Below are 23143 nucleotides of genomic sequence, written 5' to 3'. Positions count from 1 at the left end.
CTTGTGCAAGCCACAAAGAGAAATGCACGTGCAGCTCGTATCTCTCATTGGTGAGCTCTTCTCATCTCCCTTCTTCATGAACTTCAAACTCTCACTATTGTGTCCTAGCTTCCCAGAAACGACAGTTTGCTGCCTACTTCAAAAAGTAAGGATGAAGTTTACACAGTGTCACTAGTGTCCATCAGGCTACTGCTCAAGACTCAAACAACGGAACAAGGGGACACAGTCTCAGGTTGTGCCAGGGGAGGTCTAGGCTGGATGTTAGGAAGAAGTTGTTGCCAGAGAGTGATTGGCATTGGAATGGGCTGCCCAGGTGGAGTCATCATCTCCAGAGGTGTTCAAGAAAAGCCTGGATGAGGCACTTAATTCCATGGTCTAGTTGATTGGAGAGGGCTGGGTGATAGGTTGGACTGGATGAGCTTGGTTTCTTCCAACCTGGTTGATTCTATGATTCTTTAAGGGTCTGTGGACTAGTTTCAAGGAGTTCACAAAGCTCACTAAGAAAAGATAGCAAGTTATGAGTAAGGTGGTATTTGTTGTGCTGCTGCTTTCACCACCAAGGATATTCAGAAGCTCACTGAATCACAGAATGTTAAGAGGTTGGGAGGGACCTTAAAGGTGATCCAGTCCAGCCCCTCTGCCAGAGCAGGATCACCTAGGGCAGGTCACACAGGAAGGCATCCAGGCAGGTTTTGAAAGCTTCTAGAGAAGACTCCACAATCCCCCTGGGCAGCCTGTTCCAGTGTTCTGTCACCTTCAAAAAGGATAAAGTCCTTTAAAACACATACATCCTTTGATGTCTGTAGGGCCACGAGGAAAGGGGAGCAACAGAAGCAGCAGCAGGTATGATCAGACTTTCACCTCTCACCATCTCTATACTGATTTCTAGCCATGAGACCATTTGGATTAAGCTTAAGCAGCCTCAACTGCTCTCACAGAGAAATGGGGCAACCTCTGAAGGACAGGGAGGAGGACACAAGTTCCCACCACATCTTTTCCTGTGGCAGGTCTTCAGTGCTGTACTGTAGTGAACACCTGTGAGAACCACAGAATTACCCAGGTTGGAAAAGACCTCTAGGATCATCAAGTCCAACCTAGCACCTAACATCTTTTCATTAACTAAAACATGGCACTAAGTGCCTCATCCAGCCTCCTTGTAAACACCTCCAGGGATGGGGACTCCACCACCTTCCCAGGCAGCCCATTCCAATGCAAATCACTCTTTCCGTGAAGAACTTCCTCCTAACATCCAGCCTAAACCTGCCCTAGCACAGCTTGAGACTGTGTCCCCTTCTTCTGCTGCTGGTTGCCTGGCAGAAGAGACCAACCCCACCTGGCTACAGCCTCCTTTTGGGTAGTTGTAGAGAGCAATAAAGTCTCTCCTGAGCCTCCTCTTCTCCAGGCTGCACACCCCAGCTCTCAGCCTCTCCTCACAGGGCTGTGCTCCATCCCCCTCACCAGTCTAGGTGCCCTTCTCTGGACATGTTCAAGCACCTCAACATCTTTCTTAAGTTGAGAGACCCAGAACTGGACACAGTACTCAGGTATGCCCTGACCAGTGCTGAGTACAGGGGCAGAATGACTTCATTGGTCCTGCTGGCCACATTATTCCTACTCCAGGCCAGGATACCATTGGCCTTCTTGGGAGAAAGGAGAGGTGAACTTCTGCAAGTGGCTCTGAATGGTCCTAAGCATTCTGCATTAAATATTTCATATGAAGGTAAGGTCCCAAAGTGCAACCAGTCTCAGATATAAAAAAGAAACACATCAGACTTTAAAAAATATTGACTTTATTCATGTCTCACCTATTTAACAGTGGATCACACTGGTAAGAACAATCACAAATACCTAGTCACGTGGTTTAACCAGGGTCTGGCCTGGGCAACACTTGTTTTGAGCCAAATAGATATTATGGCATCACCAATACAGACAATGATTGGCTGTTCAAACCTCAGCTGAGTCCAATCTCCTTGGTCAACTTTCAAGCCAAATAATCTCTTCTCCCACTGCATGTAGGATTCTCTCTAAAGGCCTTATACTCACAGAGTCTGAAGCCACCAAACAGCCTGAAGCAGACGTTCCATCTAAAAGCTCTGGTCACCAGGTGTGCTGCACTTGAAAGGTTTCATGTTTCCAGTGCAACAAACAGAAAAACTCCACCAGCCACAAGAAACGCTGGACCAGACTTGCACTGATCAGCCAAGCTCTGATAAGGCAGTTACTCAGAATCATAGAATCAGGCAGGGTTGGAAGGGACCACAAGGATCATCTAGTTCCAAACCCCCTGCCATGCCCAGGGACACCCTACCTAGAGCAGGCTGCCCACAGCCTCAGCCAGCCTGGCCTTAAACACCTCCAGCCATGGGGCTTCAACCACCTCCCTGGGCAACCCATGCCAGGCTCTCAGCACTCTCATGCTCAACAACTTCCTCCTCACATCCAGTCTGTACTTCCCCACCTTCAGCTTTGCTCCATTCCCCCTAGTCCTGTCACTCCCTGAGAGCCTAAAATGTCCCTTCCCAGCTTTTTTGTAGGCACTCTTCAGATCCTGGAAGGCCACAAGAAGGTCACCTTGGAGCCTCCTCTTCTCCAGTTACTTCTCTCACTACATGACCTGGCCTGCATATCCCAACTGTGTCCCTTAAAATAAGCTATGGTGCAAGGTTTTAGAGCAAAAGCAAAGTGCTCTTCTAACTACCATCCCTGCTGTTTGTACTTACTCACAGCCTAGTCTAAAGTCTTTGATCTACATGCCACATATCTAAAGGGTACTCAGACTTCTGCAGCCTATTCACATCTTCCTTAAGTCAGCGTGCACTTAGGTTGGCACTGAAAGCAATGTGCCCAGCAGCTCTGGTTACTAATGGCAAAGCACAAGGCCTTGCCACACACATACATCAGCATACAAAGCGATTCAGAGAAGTCCCCACACTTCGAGGTGGCCTGCACTAAGACATAGAGTAGGTCTTTATATTATTTGCACCCCTCTGTTTAGACCATATCTGGAGTTAAACTCTAGCAGTCACTTACATTAGTTTGAGCCTAGCTAGAACGTTTTGGTGAGAAGAATTAGCTGATAGGCTGTGAAAAGGAAAACAGTGGTGATGTCTACTACACTCATAGGCTTGCTGAGATGTATAGGAACAAGAACATAAATATAGACAACAGAGTTGCTCTCTAGGCTTTGTGGGCTAAACTCTCTCTAACCTAACCTGCCATCCGTGTGACTAATCCATCTGCTTCCTAATCCCCCAGACCAACTCTCCAATCTTCCTTGGGTGTAAGGCAATGTCTTGGGTAAGGCAGAGGGGTAGAGGGTGGAAAGGCAGTTGAGAGCCCTCCCTGGGGACTCAGGTTTCTGGGAAGGCTGTTGTGTTTCTGTATTACTTTTTAATTTGTGTATTTCTGTCTATAACTGTCTAGATTGTAAATATCTGCTTCTATATTGTGCTAAGCTGTAAATATAAACATTCAATTTCCAGAGCCGCTGAGTCTTGTCTGGGTGATTTCCAAAGTCGGGAGGGGCGAGGAACACCCAAACCATCATACACTCTATCATCCACCAACTCTTCCCCAGCAGAGGAGGAGGAGTCAGGAAAAAGAGAGGAAACCCAAAGGTTGAAATGAAAACAGATTTAAGGAAATAGCCAAATCCATGCCAATGTCAACACAAAGTACAGAAACATTCACTGCGGCCAGCAACAGTGCAGCAGTCACAACACCCAGGAAGGCAAAAAGAGGAGCAGGATGCAAAGAAGCCCAACCAGGAACCTCTCCCCTCCTCAGCAGACTTTCTCCTTCATACTCGGTGTGATGGTGATGGTCTGGGACATACCTGTAGCCATCTCAAGTCAGCTGTGCTGGCTGGCTCAGACCTGCTAATGGCCTGCAGCCCATGGCTGACGTGGGCGTCTGTCTTGGATTAAATCTAGGACAGCACCCAAACAATACAAACACGAAGTGCACATTGCCTCCTATGAACTGCAGACTCATGTCCACACTCAGGACTACTTAGCAGACCTGGGATAAAAATATCTTTGGAGCTGGCACCTCAGTGTTTCTTTAAGTCCAATCCTACAAGTCAGTTTGAGTCCCAGCTCATCAGCCAGCAGTCCCAGCCTGTTACAGCTGCTGAGAGCTGCCAAATTAGGGTGAGCTGCCTTCTACCTCTTTTCTCTCAGACTTTGACCGTGGGAACAGGCAGCCAGGCTAAATCTTGCTCATGAAAATGTAGAGGGTGTTACTGACAAAGAGTCCTAGGTAACTCTAATGCCCAGCATTCATTAAGAGTACCTTCTGAAAATCCCAGTTGCTATGCTCAGAGCACTTTTTACTCCATTCCTCCTCTCAGTTTCTCCCCTCCCAGAATCAATTATCTTAACCCACCCTCCTATGCAGAGCTGGCAACACATCAAGTGTGGATCCACCTGTGGTTATGGACATTTGACTTCATGCATGACCTTTGCTGCTGCCAAAAGGATGGCATTACAGGCCAGAGCATCCTTCTCTGCCCTTCACTTCTCAGTGCTAATTGTTTGTTTTTTTTTCCAGCACAGCACAGCACAGTGTGGGCTTGTGGAGCTTGAAAACCAGCTGAGGTTTGTAGCAAAATGGTGCAACAGGAGAAGGCTTCAGAGAGTTTTCTGGGAATGCTACATACAATTAGATTACATTTTCAGAGCTATTGTGCCTTCTAAATCACAGGAAAGACTACAAACAGTGCTACTACAGTGGAACTCTCTACAACCACTGAGACTAAATCACTACCTTCTTTAGAACAGGCAATGGACTCAGGTGTTCATAACAAGAACTGACTACACATACTTTAAAGCAAGACACTTCACAGGTAAATGAGGAATACCTCTAGCTTGGGCCCATTTCTTAGCTATTGTGCATGATTACTACTTGTAGAGCTGTGAAACATCTACTATTGATCTGAGTTATCAAAACAAACAGCACAGTAACCAAAGGCCAAAAGACAGGCAGACAAGCGAAAAGACTTTGGCCACTGGTTCACTTCTCTATTTGCTCTTCTGAGGGTTGACCTTATATGTTTGCCTGGACTGGCTTCTCCACTTGGGAAAAAAATGAAAATAAATAAAGAATAAAGAAGAAGAAGAAAAGGTTTAAAATTAAAGTTACAATAACAGAGTCTTTTGGAGATGCCCAGTGCTCACTCTCAGCTTCCCATAGGACTTGGTGCTTGTCTGCAGCTTTCAATGAGCAGCTTATAAATTGCTGCTCATAAGCCATGGGGAATGGAATCTTGCTTTATTTAGCTTTCCCAGAAATGAGAAACATTGGAATCTTTTATGGGATTCTCCTTGCCTCCTGCCTCTAAGTCCTGTTCACGTCCCAGCTTTGATTCCCTGGAACTAAGACTGTTAACTCGTGCAAAAACAACAGCTGTGAGATAACTGCAAAGCAAGGAAAACAACTTCCTGCCCATAAATGTGGTGCTCCCTGCACACAGGGGAAAACTTCACCAACTCCACAGTCAGAAGATGTAACAACCTCTTCCTGCAGCATCCTGACACGGCAGCCTTGCAGCATTCAGAATCCAGCCTAGCAAAGAAAACAAACACACAAATGCATTAGATGTTTAAGAAACAAACAAAGAAAACCAAGACAAATGTGATTATGTTGCATGGGTCACAGTTCAGACATGTCAGCATAAGGCTTCATTTCTTAGTGAGCATGTATGAAGGGACTGAATTTCAGAAACCTTTGCAGTATAGCTGTAGCTGTCCACAGTGGAAAGCGCTACACTTCTTTGCTTACCTTGGTGCCTAGAGGGATTTGGTTTATGGGAGAAGGATTTTTCCTTACCAATGCTGGAAATTATATGTATATACCCCCTTGTACTCAGCTCTGGTGAGGCCACACCTCGAGTATTGTGTTCAGTTTTGGGCACTTCAATACAACAGGGATATGGAGGTGCTGGTGAGGCCACACCTTGAGTAGTGTGTCCATTTCTGGGCTCCTCAATTCAAGAGAGATGTTGAGGTGCTGGGACGTGTCCAGAGAAGGGCAACAAAGCTGGTGAGGGGCCTGAAACACAAACCCTATGGGGAGAGGCTGAGGAAGCTGGGCGTGTGCAGCCTACAGAAGAAGAGGCCAAGGCTGACCTCACTGCTGTCTACAACTACATGAAGGAAAGCTGTAGCCAGGTGGGGGTTGGGCTCTGCTGCCAGGCAACCAGCAACAGAACAAGGGGACACAGTGTCAAGTTGTGCCAGGGGAGGTCTAGGCTGGATGTTAGGAGGAAGTTGTTGGCAGAGAGAGTGATTGGCATTGGAATGGGCTGCCCAGGGAGGTGGTGGAGTCACCATCCCTGGAGGTATTGAGTAAAAGCCTGGATGAGGCACTTAATGCCATGTTCTAGTTGACTGGATAGGGGCTGGGTGCTAGGTTGGAGTGGATTATCTTGGAGGTCTCTTCCAACCTGGTTGATTCTATGATTCTATAATTCTATACATGTAAAAGTAATAAAGTACCTAAAAGAAACACACCTGAAATAAGGCAGCTGCTGAAGCAGGATAAATTAAATACTCAAGTGCTCCTTGTCAGCCTATGCCTTGCTCAGTTATTGCTTTCTTGCTTTTAAATACTATTTCAACATAAAGTACAAAACTAAGTCAAGAATTTCCAAAGTGGACAATGACACTGGATGCTCACCTTGACACTCCAAAGGGACTGAACTTCAGAATGCAGGCCCTGGGCAGGCATCCAGAAACAAATCCTAGCACATTACTGCAATTCTTTTTAACTGTGAGCCTCATAGATCATAGAATCAGAGAATCAACCAGGTTGGAAGAGACCTCCAAGATCATCTAGTCCAAGGATTCATTTGGAGAAGTCATTTATCTATGTGTTATTGCCCTTAATTTTGAGAGACATACTGATGCCTAAGTTTGCAGTAAACAGCTCCCAACTCCTCAGTGAGGCTTTCCAAAAGCAGTGATATTAACAAAAAAAAAACCCAGATTGAGCTCTGGGCAATTTCCCCCCCCTCCCCCCCCCCCCCCCCCCCATCAGACACCTCTTGCATTTATGATTTAAAAACATGCAATTATCTTCATACACATAAAAACTCTGCTGCCTCTTGCTACCACACAAGATTATTGAATCCTTCTCAGTGATGAGTCACACAGAATCACTGACAATATATCCAGCTGGAGGAGACCTCAAGATCATCCAGTCCAACCTTTGACTCAGCACTGAAGGGTCAGCACTGAACCATGTCTCTAAGCACCAGGTCCACACAAGGAACACCTCCAGGGATGGCGATTCCAGTACTGCCCTGGACAGACCATTCCAGTGTTTGAGAACTCTCTATGTGAAGAAATAGTTCCTAATATCCAGCCTGAACCTCCCCTGGCGCAGGTTGAAACCATTTCCTCTGGTCCTGCGACTTGCCACCAAGGAGAAGAGGTTGCCCCCTCCTTGCTCCAATCTCCCTTCAGGCAGTTGTAGAGAGCAATGAGGTCTCCCCAGCATCTTCTTTTCTCCAGACTGAACATCCCCAGCTCCCTCAGATGCTCCTCACAGCCCAGGTGTTCCAGGCCCTTCTCCATTTTCGTTGCCTTTCTCTGGACACACTCCAGCCCCTCAATGTCCTTCCTGTAGTGAGGGGCCCGGCACTGAACACAATACTCAACGTGTGGCCTCACCAGTGCTGAGCACAGGGGGATGATCACCTCCTGTCCCTGCTGCCCACAGGCTTTCTATCCCAAGCCAGGATGCCATTGGCTTTGTTTGCCACCTGGGCACACTGCTGACTCATATGATTGCAGGACAATGCAATCCCATTCCGATGATGTAAGAGGGAGGTCTACACATAGGAACTGGCAAGTTAGCTGAAGATGAAGCCAAATGGGTGCCTGCCATAGCTGAAAACCCTGGGGACAGCTAAAAAGTAGGGAAAGTTACTTTAAATGGATATAAACCCAGTAGCAAATTTTGCTCACTTTTGTTATGATTAAGACTCATGTGGCAGCCATGTAAGGATACAGATGAGGTGATTAAACAGATCAGATCCAATTTGCTTACAGTGCCCATTCCAAAAGAGAGAGCAACTGTGAAGTAAGCAACAAGAGGATAAAGCTGTGCACTACACTGTCCTGCTGCAGCAAAGGAAAACTGAGGCAATGGACTTGTGGTTCAAGTGGAAGGATGCAGCACTGCCTTCTGTCAGACTAGCTTGCTCCAAAACATTCAGGGAAATTCCCAATGCTCCATTGCCCTTTCCTATATTAAATCCCCAGTTTAACCCCACACAGTGCTGGCTGCATGCAGCTCTCCCTGGGCACTCTCTGGAATTCCCCTGAGGAACCTTAATTTCCAAGTAAATGTTCTGTTTAATTCTGACATTTATAGCTAAAAAGGACATTGTTTGCTTTGATGTCCTTTATGACACCATGCAAAGACTATACTGACTTGCTCCAGAAAATGGCTCATGTGGCCATATCCCATCTCCATTCCACTCTACGTGTCTAAATCCAGTATAGCAAGGATAAGTACTTGTCCTCAGCTGCCACCAAACTCTGGAGATGCACAGGCTGTAGAAAACATTTAATTGCTCCACATCCCTATAGCAAGTGACAGTGTCACTCAGGCTGCCTCATGCTTCAGACCTCCTCAGCACATACCTCACTACATCTATTGCTTTAAAGCTTAAGCAACAGGTCCTTCTCTGTGCATTCAGTGTGCTTCACACCTAGCAGCTTCCTTTTCTTCTCCTTTCTCATTCCCCATGGTGTCCTCCTTTTCCTCTTTATCTCCTTTTCTTCCTTCTCCTTTTCTTCTTCCTTTCCCTTTTAATCTTCCTTTTCCTTCCCTTCTTTTTCCTCCCCATGGTGTCCTCCTTCTTCTCATCTTTATCTCCTTTTCTTCCTTCTCCTTTTCTTCTTCATTTCTTTTTAAATCTTCCTTTTCCTTCTCTTCTTTTTCCTCCCCCTGGTGTCCTCCTTCTTTTCCTCTTTACTTCCTTTTCTTCTTCCTTTCCCTTTTAATCCTCCTTTTCCTTCCCTTCTTTTTCTTCTCCCTGGCATCCTCCTTCTTCTCCTCCTCTTTATCTCCTTTTCTTTATCTCCTTTTCTTCTTCCTTTCCCTTTTAATCCTCCTTTTCCTTCCCTTCTTTTTCTTCTCCCTGGCATCCTCCTTCTTCTCCTCCTCTTTATCTCCTTTTCTTTTTCTCCTTTTCTTCTTCTTTTCCCTTTTAATCCTCCTTTTCCTTCCCTTCTTTTTCCTCCCCCTGGTGTCCACCTCCTTTTCCTCTTTATCTCCTTTTCTGCTTTCTTCTCTCCCATCACACCATAACAGAAGAGCCAGTAAGGGTTAGTTGCTCCCTTTCATGAAAGAAGAATGAGGGCACTCATGCAGGATACCATACACCTTGTTTCTGTGCTCTCCTCTATTGCATTTGCTTCCGAGGAGAGTTCCAAAACTCCAGGCATTAGCAGTTTGGCCACCAGGTGCTCCCAGAGCTACCTGTTTCTATGGTCTATTGCAGAGTGTTCCAATTTCAAGATCCACTGACAGAACGACAAAACAAGATAGATACACCAGGTTGCTGGTGGGAAAATTCTCACCCAAGAAAGAAGGAAGGAAAAAAGAGAAGGAGGTCTCATTCTGGAGCTCTATTTCCTCTTCTGCATTATTGAATTTATGTCCCACAAAGCCTCAGCCCCTAGAAAAACATCCTGCTGCACCCCTGAACCAGCCTCCTCTGTGGTGAGAGGACTCTCCTAGCAGTGTGGGTCCTGCACACTGCACAAACAGCAGCATTCTCCCTCACGTCTTGGAAGTGCCAGCCCGCGCTCAGATGAAGGCAGCTGAAACTCTTGTGACCAGGAAGGCTTCTGCTTCTGCATAAGTAGGGTGCAGGGCTTCATGAATGTCATGGAGGCTCCACACAGAATCACAGAAAATATCTGGTTGGAAGAGACCTCTGAGATCATCCAGTCCAACCTTTGACTCAAGACTGAAGGGTCAACACTAAACCATGTCCCTAAGCACCAGGTCCCCAAAGCACTTGAACACCTCTAGGAACTCAAGCACTACCCTGGGCAGACCATTCCAATGTTTGAGAACCCTCTCTGTGAAGAAATATTTCCTAGTATCCATCCTGAACCTCCCCTGGCACAATTTGGAAACATTTCCTCTAATCCTGTCTCTTGCCACCAACAATAGGTTGTCCCCTTCTTGCTCCATCCTTCTTTCAAGTAGTCGTAGAGAGCAATAAGGTCTCCTCTCAGCCTCCTCTTCTGACTGAACACTCCCAGCTCCCTCAGATGCTACTCACAGCCCAGGTACTCCAGCCTCGTTGCCCTTCTTTGAACGTGCTCCAGCCCCTCAATGTCCTTCCTCAAGTGAGAGGCCCAGAACTGAACCCAACACTCGAGTTGTGGCATCACCAGTGCTGGGCACAAGGGCATGATTACCTTCTGTCCCTGCTGGCCACAGGGTTTCTAATCCAAGCCAGGATGCCATTGGCTTTGGTTGCCACCTGGGCACGCTGCTGGCTCATACTCAGTTGACTGCCAACCAGAACCCTCAGGTCCTTCTCAAGAGTCACAGCTTTCCAACCACACATCCCTGAGTCTGTAGTTTACCAGAGAGTTGCTGTGACACCCCCCAGCACTGGCTAGCTAGACAGTTCTCCAGCAGCAAAGGAAACCCTTTGGATACTTTAAATGCCGAACCAGACAATTCTCCTTATGTGTGGCCAGAAGGACAAGGGAGGTTATTCTTCCCCTGTACTCAGCACTGGTCAGGGCACACCTTAAGTGCTGTGTCCAGTTCTGGGGTCCTCAATTCAAGAGAGATGTTGAGGTGCTGGAACGTGTCCAGAGAAGGGCAATGAAGCTGGTGAGGGGCCTGGAGCACAGCCCTGTGAGGAGAGGCTGAGGGAGCTGGGGGTGTGCAGCCTGGAGAAGAGGAGGCTCAGGGCTGACCTCATTGCTGTCTACAACTCCCTGAAGGGAGGCTGTAGCCAGGTGGGGTTGGTCTCTTCTGCCAGGCAACCAGCAACAGAACAAGGGGACACAGTCTCAAGTTGTACCAAGGGAGGTCTAGGCTGGATGTTAGGAGGAAGTTGTTGTCAGAGAGAGTGATTGGCATTGGAATGGGCTGCCTGGGGAGGTGGTGGAGTTGCCATCCCTGGAGGTGTTGTAGAAAAGCCTGGATGAGGCACTTAGTGCCATGGTCTGGTTGATTGGACAGGGATGGGTGCTAGGTTGGACTGGATGATCTTGGAGGTCTCTTCCAACCTGCTTGATTCTATGATGATGATTCTATGAAGCTCCCCTCTGCCAGAAGCTGCCAACATCCTTTTGCAGTGCAGGTCGCACATGAGTGTTGCCTTTTCCAATGCCTCCGTGGCCCACAGGATGGCACTGTCCAACCCCACAAACTCATCACCGGCTTTTGGTGGGGTTTCCTGGCAGCAGCAACACAGATTTTTTTATCAGGCTTTCTGGAATTCAGTATAATTCTACAGGTTCTCCCATACCATCTTCCCACCTGACTCTCTGTGCCTTTGCTTGGCAAGATCACCACCTGCTTGCTGCGGGCATTCACAGAATCACCCAGGCTGCAAAAGACCTCTGAGATCATCAACCCCAGCCTATAAGCTATCACCACAAGATCAGCTAAACCATGCCACCAAGTGCCACATCCGACCTTTCCTTAATGACCTCCGGGGATGGTGACTCCACTCTCTCCCTGGGCAGGCATTCCGGTACCCAAACACCCTTTCCATGAGGAAGTGCTTCCTAATACCCAACCTAAACCTCCCCTGGTGCAGCTTCAGACCATGCCCTCTTGTCTTGTCACACATTGCCTGGGAGCAGAGCCTGACCCCTGCCTGACTACACTTACCTTCGGGCAGTTCATAGGATCATAGGATCATAGGATGTTAGGGGTTGGAAGGGACCCAAATAGATCATTGAGTCCAACGCTCCTGCCAGAGCAGGACAATACTATCTAACACAGATCACAGAGGAACACATCCAGACAGGCCTTCAAAGTCTCCAGAGAAGGAGTTGGATGGGGCCAAACTCTTTTCAGTGGTCAGCAGCAGTAAGACAAGGAGCAATGAATACAAACTGGAACATAAAAGGTTTCAGCTCAACATGAGGAGAATTTGTTTTACATTGAGGGTGACAGAGCCCTGGAACAGGCTGCCCAGAGAGGTTGTGGAGTCTCCTGCTCTGGAGACTTTCCAAACCTGCCTGGATGCCTTCCTGTGTGAACTACCCTAGGGGATCCTGCCTTGGCAGGGGGGTTGGACTTGATCTCTGGAGCTCCCTTCCAACCTCTAAAGTTCTGTGTTTCTTGGATTTATGGGTCAAAGGTGGAGCCATATTCGATTTCAGTCTTTGCATCAGATTTTAAAGGCTTCTTGTCAATGTTTGAGGATCCTGTGACACAGGGTTTAGATTTTTTTCTCTGGACTTACAAAGCAACCCTTCAAGCTAAAAAAAACATTCTGGGAGAACTGCAGCCAATGACTTTAAAATCCAACCAAATATACCTGCCCTTATTAAAACCTTTGAAAGGATCACTGAGGTCAGTTATTCCAGCTTGAAGTAGTTGAAAAGAGGGAGTAACCTGCTTTTTACCTCGAGTGTAATCTTCCTTCCCAGCTTGAACTTCAATTGCTAGTCCTTGTTAAAGCCTTTCCTGCTTTACTTTGTTGCTGTTTTAAATGGCTTTTGTTTTTGCACTATGGATATACTCAAGGAACCAGCACATGAAATCACATAAAAAAAACCCCAGAGCTGGGTCTACAGCAGAGCCAAAGACAACAGTTGCTAAGGACAAGAAGTTGCTGGGGACACCGAAACAGCAGTCTGCACTATCTGCACTGCTCATAGCTGAATCCTGGGAAGCCAGGCTTGCAGCTGCTGATAGGTGTGAAAAGGGGCTTGGGAACAAGGAAACTGCTGCCATGGTTGTGGCACTGGTGACAGCCATCTCCACTCTTTACCTCTTCCCAAGGGTCTCTAGGGCTGCTCTGGCTCAGTTCAACCTTTCTCTCTGTTCCTTAGCTCTGGCCTAATATATGCAGGATATTTAATTTTGCCTCCACAGCTGGGACACATCAGGCTGGCACAATATCACAGAATCACTGAACCTCAGAGGTTAGGAAGGGACCTTCAGAAATCATCACAGAATCACAGAATTTGTTAGATTGGCAAAGCCCTTCAAGCTCATTGAGTCCAATCATCAGTTTCACACTGACAAGTCCTTGACTAAGCCAAATCCCTCAGCACAACATCTAAGCACTAGGAATCACTATGGTTGGAAAGGACCACCAGGATCAGCCAGTCCAACCTTCATCCCAGCATCCTTAGTCACTAGACCATAGCTTCAAGCACCACATCCACTCTCCTTTTAAACACCTCCAGGGATGGTGACTCCACCACCTCCCTGGGCAGCCTGTTCCAGTGCCTGACCACCTGCTCAGGAAAGAACTTCCTCCCAACATCCAACCTAAACCTCCCCTGACGCAACTTGAGGCCATTTCCTCTTGTCCTATCATTAGTAATTTGGGAGAAGAGACCAGCTCCAGCCTCACTACAACCTCCTTTTAGGTAGTATTGCATTTAGGCAATAAGGTCCTCTCTCAGCCTCCTCTTCTCCAGATTAAACACCCCCAGCTCCCTCAGCCACTCCTCATAGGTCATGTTTGGCAGACCTCTCCCCAGCCTCGACGTCCTTCTCTGCACCACTCCAGCACCTCAATGTCCCTCAATGTCATGCCCCTGTTAAAGCAGGATCACCCAAGGGTAGTTTGCGCAGGAATGCATCCAGGAGGGTAAAGCCTTAATAAACTGAAAGCCAACTGCATTAATTAATAGGTGAATTACCCTGCTTCAATAAAGTCATAGTTACAAGAAAGCACCACGAAGGAAGGCACATGTGAGAGTGTGAAAGGTCATACAGTGAAGGGATCACCACAACAACAATCGTCTGGAGACAAACAATGCAAATACAAGTGGCAAGTTCACAGGCTCACAGGATCACAGGATGTTAGGGGCTGGAAGGGAGTCAAGGTGACCATCGAGTCCAACCCCCCTGCCAGAGCAGGACAATACTATCTAGCACAGATCACAGAGGAACACACCCAGGCAGGCCTTGAAAGTCTTCAGAGAAGGAGACTCCACAACCTCTCTGGGGAGCCTGTGCCAGTGCTCTCTGACCTTCACAATAAAGAAGTTTCTTCTTGTGTTGAGGCAGAACCTCTTTTGCTGCAACTTACACCCATTGCTCCTTGTCCCATCCCAGGGAGCAGTGAGCAGAGCCTGTCCCCTTCCTCCTGCCCAGCCCTCAGATATTTATAAACATTTATCAAATCCCCTCTAAGTCTTCTCTTCTCCAGACTAAACAGTCCCAGGTCCCTCAGCCTCTCCTCATAAGCCATGCCCTCCAGACCCCTAATCATCCTCATAGCCCTCATTAGCAGCTCACCAGTACCAGTGGATGATTTAGGTTCAAAGGATCCCTTCCTCCTGTCACTTTACCACTGTCAAGAACTACTCCAGCTGGTAGCAAGAGGCAGGATTTTCAAATGTGCTTACATTGGTTCAACTCTGTTTCAGGAAAATCACCACCAGAGAAACCTCTCCATGGTCATAGTGTGGTTAGGCTTTAATAGGCAGGTTTTTCTAATGCACCAAACTTCTGGGAATCAGAGTTTTAGTGTCTTCTGAGTTCCCAGCTGATGAGTTAAGCATTTATACTTCCACTACTCACCTAAAGACCCAGTAGTCAGGCTTATGATTAGTGATGGAAAGTGTGGAAGAGATGAAGTGGCACAGGGAGTTGTAGGTTGCACCAGGGGAGGTTTAGATTGGGTGTTAGAAGAAACTTATTCACTGAAAGGGTTCTCAGACACTGGAATAAGCTCCCCATGGAAAGAGTTGAATTCTTACCCACACAAGTGTTTAAAAGACACAGATGTGGTGCTGAGGGACATGGTTTGGCATCAGGCTTGGTACAGTTAGATACTGGTTGGACTTGATTCACAGATTCACAGATTGCAATAGGTTGGAAAGGACCCTCAAAGGTCATCTTGTCCAACTTCCCTGCAGTCAGTAGGAACAGCCCCAACCGTCCTGGAATGGCTCCTGCCAGGGCTGAAGCAAGTCTGATCTTCAGTGTGTCCAGGGATGGGGCCTCAACCACAGCCCTGGTCAAACTGTGACAGTATTTACCACTCTCACTGTATGAGCTTCCTCCTGCTGTCCAACTTAAATCTCCCCTGCTCCACTTTCAAACAACAGCCTCTCATCCTATCACCATAAGCCCTTCTAAATAGTTGTTCCCCACCCTTCCTGTAGGTCTCCTTCAGATGCTGAAATGCAGCTCTAAGGTCTCCTCAGAGCCTTCTCTTTCCTGAGCTGAACAGTCCAAATTCTTTCAGCCTGTCTTCATAGGAGAAGTGCTCTCTGATCATCTTTCTGGCCCTTCTCTGGCCCCACTCCAGCAGATCCATGTCCTTCTTGTGTTGATGATCTTGAAGTCTTTTGCAACCAAAATGTTTCCAAGAAATCCTAACAGAGACAATGTCCCTGAATCAAGTAAAGAGAGTCAACATTCTTTTTATCTCCGCTGTGAAAGTAACAATGCTCTTTCTGGAGGTTAGAACCTTGTGAAATCAGGAAGAGGCTTACAGAGAAACTGACTCAAAGTCCCATAGTAACCAGCCTGCCCCAGTTGCAAAAAGTTCAACTTCCCAGGAGGTCTGGGCTCCCCAGTTGAAGAAAGACAGAGATCTGCTGGAGAGGGTCCAGCGGAGGGCTGTGAGGATGAGGAGGGGACTGGAGGGCATGGCTTATGAGGAGAGGCTGAGGCACCTGGGGCTGCTTAGTCTGGTGAAGAGAAGACTGAGAGGGGATTTGATAAATGTTTATAAGTATCTGAGGGCTGGGCAGGAGAAGGGGGACAGGCTCTGCTCACTTGCTCCCTGGGATGGGACAAGGAGCAATGGGTGTAAGTTGCAGCAAAAGAGGTTCTGCCTCAACACAATGAGGAACTTCTTTACTGTGAAGGTCAGAGAGCACTGGAACAGGCTCCCCAGAGAGGTTGTGGAGGCTCCTTCTCTGGAGACTTTCAAGGCCTGCCTGGGTGTGTTCCTCTGTGATCTGTGCTAGATTGTGTGGTCCTGCTCTGGCAGGGAGGTTGGACTCGATGATCTCCGTGGATACCTTCCAGCCCTTAACATCCTGTGATCCTGTGACTCACACAACCTGCTCGTAATCCTCTCTAGGAAAAAGGGTCACTTGCATCAGCTGGAGAAAAATGAGTTCAACAATTAATCCATTGGTTGTTCCTATAGGTTCTTATTACTGAGAAACACTGAACTGCACACTAAGGAGAGACTTTATTTCCCCTCCACACTTAGAGAAATATGCAATGTCAGTTCTATACCAGATCCAGACCTTTGGAGAAGGCTCTGAGGAGACCTTATTGTGGCCTTCCAGTATCTGAAGGGGGTCGACAGGAAAGGTGGTGAGGGAATTTTTTGGGTGTCAGGTAGTCACAGGACTGGGGGGAATGGATCCAGGCTAGAAGAGGGGAGATTTAGTTTAGATGTTACGAAGAAGTTCTTCACCATGAAGGTGATGAAACACTGGAACAGGTTGCCCAGGGAGCTGGTGGAAACCAAACCTCAGATGGGTTTTAAGACTCTGGGCAACCTGATCTAGCAGGAGATGTCCCTGCCCAAGGCAAGGGGGTTGGAACTGGACGATTCTTGAGATCACTTCCATCCCTGACAATTCTGTGTTTCCATAATGTCCCCGTGAGCATCAGTCTGGCCACAGACTGGCACCACCCTGGGCAGATCTGACACTCACAATTCAAAAACATTCAAAGGACAACTTCAGCTGTGATTCAAGATACTGAATATTCAAGATGCTAAATATTCAAGATGCTGAATATTCAAGATGCTGAATATTCAAGATCACAGGTTTCTTTTCCTAACCACAGGGAAATTTGGCCAGCTGAAACACAAAAGACTGCTGAAGCACCCTGTGCTACCACAGAAGAGCAATGTGCTGATGGAGGAATATCAGATGAGAATTTGGCTCTGCTTGCCTGGAACCAACTATCTGAATCTGTAAGGGTGCTGAAATGCTTTGTCCATCAAGAAAGCCCTTAATGCATCATGGTGGGCAGTCAGACATGACATGGAGTATCTCCAGGAAGGTGATTCAGGCCCCTAAACACACTATAGGACAGGAAGGAATTTGCAAGTGGATCCATGTGGGCCTTTTTCATAAAATCACAGAATCTTGAATCAAGCAGGTTGGAAGAGACCTCCAAGATCATCCAGGCCAACCTAGCACCCAGCCCTAGTCAGTCAACCAGACCATGGCACTAAGTGCCTCAGCCAGGCTTTTCTTGAACACCTCCAGGGACAGCAACTCCACCACCTCTCTGGGCAGCCCATTCCAATGCCAATCACTCTCTCTGACAACAACTTCCTCTTAACATCCAGCCTAGACCTGTCCCAGCACAACTTGAGACTGTGTCCCCTTGTCCTGTTGCTGGTTGCCTGGCAGAAGAGACCAACCCCACCTGACTACAGCCTCCCTTCAGGTAGTTGTAGACAGCAATGAGATCACCCCTGAGCCTCCTCTTCTGCAGGCTGCACACCCCCAGCTCTCTCAGCCTCTCCTCATAGGGTTTGTGCTCCAGGCCCCTCACCAGCTTCGTTGCCCTTCTCTGGACACATTCCTGGATCTCAACATCTCTCTTGAATTGAGGAGCCCAGAACTGGACACAGCACTCAAGGTGTGGCCTGACCAGTGCTGAGTACAGGGGAAGAATAACCTCCCTTGTCTTACTCCTACTGGCCACACTGTTCCTGATCCAGGCCAGGATGCCATTGGCTCTCCTGGCCACCTGGGCACACTGCTGCCTCATCTTCAGCTACTCTCTCCCAGCACCCCCAGGTCCCCTTCTGCCTGGCTGCTCTCTGCCACTCTGACTCCATCCTGTAGCAATGCTTGGGGTTGTTGTGGCCAAAGTGCAGAACCCTGCACTTGGCCTTGTTCAATCTCATCCCAATGGCCTCTGCCCACCCATCCAGCCTGTCTAGGTCCCTCTGCAGGGCTCTCCTACCCTCCAACAGATCCACACCTGCTCCTAGCTTGGTGTCATCTGCAAGCTTACTGATGCTGGACTCAATCTCCTGGTCCAGATCATCAATAAAGACACTGAACAGGGCTGGGGCCAGGACAGGTCTGCTTGCTTCTGAATCACTGATACATGACTATATAAATCACAAGGACCTGTTCTGTGCATCCTCATACTCCTCTGGAAGACTATAAAGGAACAAAAACCAGCAATGCCTTAGGAGGATTAGTCCTTAACAATCCCAGTGAAAAATCTGCACAAAATCTTGCCAGATTCAAAGTGCAGATTTGACTGCTCAGTACCGCTGAGCTGCCAGCATCCCAATCACAGCCATGCTTGGGAAGCTAACACAAATCCATGGAGAGATGGTGAACTCCTCCCATCTCCAATGTGCTTGCTCCTGCTGCTTTAATACTTTGGTCCCTGATAGTAATTCAAGGGGTGGAAAAAGAAAGAAAGAAAAGAAAGAAAGAAAAGAAAGAAAAGAAAGAAAAGAAAGAAAAGGAAGAAAGAGAGAAAGAGAGAGAGGAAGAGAGGAAGAGAGGAAGAGAGGAAGAGAGGAAGAGAGGAAGAGAGGAAGAAAGAAAGGAAGGAAGAAAGGAAGGAAGGAAGGAAGGAAGGAAGGAAGGAAGGAAGGAAGGAAGGAAGGAAGGAAGGAAGGAAGGAAGGAAGGAAGGAAGGAAGGAAGGAAGGAAGGAAGGAAGGAAGGAAGGAAGGAAGGAAGGAAGGAAGGAAGGAAGGAAGGAAGGAAGGAAGGAAGGAAGGAAGGAAGGAAGGAAGGAAGGAAGGAAGGAAGGAAGGAAGGAAGGAAGGAAGGAAGGAAGGAAGGAAGGAAGGAAGGAAGGAAGGAAGGAAGGAAGGAAGGAAGGAAGGAAGGAAGGAAGGAAGGAAGGAAGGAAGGAAGGAAGGAAGAAAGAAAGAAAGAAAGAAAGAAAGAAAGAAAGAAAGAAAGAAAGAAAGAAAGAAAGAAAGAAAGAAAGAAAGAAAGAAAGAAAGAAAGAAAGAAAGAAAGAAAGAAAGAAAGAAAGAAAGAAAGAAAGAAAGAAAGAAAGAAAGAAAGAAAGAAAGAAAGAAAGAAAGAAAGAAAGAAAGAAAGAAAGAAAGAAAGAAAGAAAGAAAGAAAGAAAGAAAGAAAGAAAGAAAGAAAGAAAGACCCAAAGAATCTCTGCATAAATTTACTTCTTTTGGACTTGCTGTGAAAATTTGATGTCAGCCTCTTATCTCCATAGCACATTCAATGGGCTTTCAATTTACCTTGAATTAAGTCAGCTCTGGGCTTTGTCAGATAGAAATGTTTCATAGGCCTTTAATTAAGAGGCAGCCTGCAAGGCGGCAGAGTGACAAGGAAGGGGCTTGCACTGAATATTTTGTGTCTGAGCCTGAAAATCAGACCAGCATGGCCAAAGCATTGGACCAAAACCAACACAGAGCTAGGTAACAGCAGGACTGATATGGGTCAAGAACTGGATGGCAGGCTGGGCCCAGATTGGTGGTGAATGGTGCCACATCCAGTTGGCAGCTGTGCTTGTGGTGTGCCCAGTCCTGTTCAGTATCGTTATTGATGATCTGGACGAGGGCATTGAGTCCAGCATCAGTAAGTTTGCAGCTGACACCAAGCTAGGAGCAGCTGTGGATCTGTTGGAGGGTAGGAGAGCCCTGCAGAGGGACCTGGACAGGCTGGATGGGTGGGCAGAGGCCAATGGGATGAGACTGAACAAGGCCAAGTGCAGCCAGGAAGAAGGGGACCTGCTCTAAGGTCTTCTCAGAGCTTTCATTTCTCCAAGATGAACAGCTCCAGTTCTTCCAGCCTGTCTTCACAGGAGAGATGCTCCAGCCCTCTGATCATCTCTGGCACTGCTCCATTAGGTCCATGCCTCTCTTGTGTTGAGGGCTCCAGAGCTGGATGCAGCACTGCAGGTGAGATCTCAGCAGAACAGAGTAAAGTGGCAGGACTCACTCTCTCCATCTCTGGCCATGCTGCTTTCAATGCAGCCCAGGCTGCCATTTGCCTTCTGGGCTGCAAATGCAGAGTGTTGGCTCCTGCCCAGCTTCTCAACCACTAGCAACCCCAAGTCCTTTTCTGCAAGGCTGCTCTCAATTTCTTCAACCCCCAGCCTGCAGTGATATCAAGGGTTGGCCCAACTTAGCTACAGGACTTTGCACTTTGTCTTATTGAATCTCACCTTACTGTCTCTTAACTAATAAAGGAACCTTTTGTTGCAGCTCATTAACAAGAAGAAATGTCAGGGCCAGAAGTACCAGTGAGTGATTTTTTTTCTGCTGCATAGGTTACATGATTCAGGGATGGATGGCAGAGAGGAAAGCTGCATCAGCCTCCCAAACCCAACACAGCTATATCACAGCTGCAGCTGGCTCCATCAGTATGTATTCAGACATCTTCTATGGAAATGTTGATTAATGGTTACAATGCAAAGAAGAGCTCACTACTCATCTTTCCTGAAATTCACTTAAGTGTCAATGGCAGTTCACAAATCTGGGCAGCTTCCTCTTTTAAAGAGCCAACAAAAGAAAGTGAACTACAGCAAGCTGCACATCACAGAATGACAGAATAAAATAGGTTAGAGAGGACCTTCGAGATCATCAAGACCCACCTACCAGCTAGCACCTTTTAATTAACTAAACCATGGCACTAAGTGCCTCATCCATCCTCCTTTTAAACAACTCCAGCCCCCAGCAGCCCATTCCAATGCCAATCACTCTTTCTGTGAAGAACTTCATCCTAACATCCATCCTAAACCTGCCCTGGCATGGCTTGAGACTGTGTCCTCTTGATCTGTCACTGGGTGCCTGGCAGAAGAGACCAAACCCACCTGGCTACAACCTCCCTTCAGGTAGTTGTAGACAGCAATGAGGTCAGCCCTGAGCCTCCTCTTCTCCAGGCTGCACACCCCCAGCTCCCTCAGCCTCTCCTCACAGGGCTGTGCTCCAGCTTCCTCACCAGCTTTGGTGCCCTTTTCTGGACACATTCAAGCACCTCAACATCTTTCTTAAACTAAAGGGCCCAGAAGTGGACACAGCACTCAAGGTGTGGCCTGACCAGGGCTGAGTACAGGGGCAGAAGGACTTCCTTGGTCCTGCTGCCCACACTATTTCTGATACAAGCCATAGCACATTCTATTTCCAATCTTCCCAATACACTCAGAAAATTATCACTAATAATCTGGGATGGGTTTGGTTTTGGTTTTGGTTGGTATATTTTTTTTTCTCTCATTTCTTTTTTCCTATTTCATAATCTATGAGTAAAAAGATCCTAAAAGGCTATCTGCTGACTGGAAACACAGGGAGCTCAGAATTCACAATGGCAGGTTCTAGTGAGTCAGACTTGGTAGAAAATCAGGCTCTAGCAGGTCAGACTTGCATTGTAAAAGCGGGCTGGACTCATTAAACAACTTTTACTTTTTCAACTGCGGACATCTTCCAGTGTGGTGGTAGGCCTGATAGGGCAAACACAGAATCATAGAATCAGTTAGGTTGGAAGTGACCTCCAAGATCATCCAGTCCAACCTAGCACCCAGCCCTGGCCAATCAAATAGACCATGGCACTAAGTGCTGGGGGGAGGCAACCATGGGAGGGGAAGGCGAAAGCCCTGGCTTCACCTAACCTGGTGAGGTTTGGCAAAGTGACACTCTGATTGGCTAATCTATGTCCCATGCCCCATTAGCCTCAGGCTGAATATTGATAAAAGAGATAGGCAGGTAGCATGGGGGCTGCTGCTGCCTCATTTTGCATCTTGAATTTGCCTGGAGAGCTTACCAGGAACAGGCTCTAAATGCCTGCAGGCGATCAGCCTGCATAGCCAGCGTGACATTGTGCTCAGACTGCACCTCACAAGACATCCTGCCTGCACCTGAAAGTCTCCTGCCAAGATGAGAAGTCCTGGAGACACACAGATCGTCCAGAGCAGCCAGGAGACAAGGTCAAAGATTGCCTGCCTCCTTTCCCCAGCAGCCTGGGAAGAGTCAGCTCTCAGTGGCTGACAAGACAGAGTTCCCTGAAGGCGTTTGGGCACTGTCTGGGACTGTGGCTAGCCTCTGCAAGTCAGGTAACAATAATTTTGTGAGTAAATACTTAAAAGCCTCTTCCAGTATCATATTTGCATTTGCCACTTGAAGAAATAAATGCTCTGGTTTTACCTGTGCCCTGCCTGTATAAATTTCCAACCTGAGCATTTTTGAACCTTGTGAATAAGTTTTCTGGTGAGTTTTAATGTTAATAAACACTTTCCATAGTTACTCACAATCATCGTCTGGAGATCAGAATTAATACAGATTATTGATTTGGCAGAATGTTGTTAAGGGGAAATCAGTTGATGAGAGATGATGATTTTCCAAAACTAATATTATTTCTTAATGTTGCAATTCAGAACTCTCACCACCCCAACCACTAATTTTAATAATATTTTGGTTCTTACACAGTCATGGAATCATTCTCTGGATAATCTCTAGATCTAGCAATAACCAGCAAAACATAGAAACATGAATTGAACTGGAAGAGAAGTTTCTGCAGTCAAATGCTGCTGGCGGTCAATATGCCACCTGTCTGCCCAGTAGCTGGGCTCAAGCTCTTTCTGCTCTATGGCAGAAGGCAGTAGAGAGTTACCAAGAGGCATTTAAGCATTTACTCATAGATTATTGTCATTACCCACTCGCAGGGGCTAGCCACAGTCCAGACAGTGCCCAAATGCTTTCAGGGGACTCTTTCTTGCTGGACATTGAGGCTTGAATCTTCCTGGCTTCTCGGGAAAGGACGCAGACAATCTCTGACCTTGTTCTCCTGGCTTCTCCTGGACAATCTGTGTATATGTCCAAGGATTCCAGGCAGGACCTTCAGGTGCAGCAGGCAGGATCTTGTGCAGTCTCAGCATGATGTCACGCTGGCCACACAGGCCGATTGCATGCAGGCATCCAGGGTCTGCTCCTGGTAACTGGCGGCAGTGGAGTTTAGCAGGCAAGCACTAAGGCAGTGTGC

General features: G+C 47.3%; 1 protein-coding gene across 1 annotated transcript in view; it reads right to left on the bottom strand.

Annotated features, from left to right (window-relative positions):
- Positions 1-1773: 1773 nt before the first annotated feature.
- The window catches only part of KCNA6 (potassium voltage-gated channel subfamily A member 6), a 39470-nt gene continuing 18100 nt past the window's right edge, over positions 1774-23143 (bottom strand). Inside the window, exon 3 of the mRNA XM_064142358.1 lies at positions 1774-5565. The gene's annotated coding sequence lies outside the window, so the exon portion shown is untranslated. The remainder of the gene's footprint in view (positions 5566-23143) is intronic.

Source organism: Pogoniulus pusillus, chromosome 4 (assembly GCF_015220805.1).
Source record: "Pogoniulus pusillus isolate bPogPus1 chromosome 4, bPogPus1.pri, whole genome shotgun sequence".
In the NCBI taxonomy this organism is placed as follows: domain Eukaryota; kingdom Metazoa; phylum Chordata; class Aves; order Piciformes; family Lybiidae; genus Pogoniulus; species Pogoniulus pusillus.
This window is presented reverse-complemented; position numbering and strand designations above follow the sequence as displayed.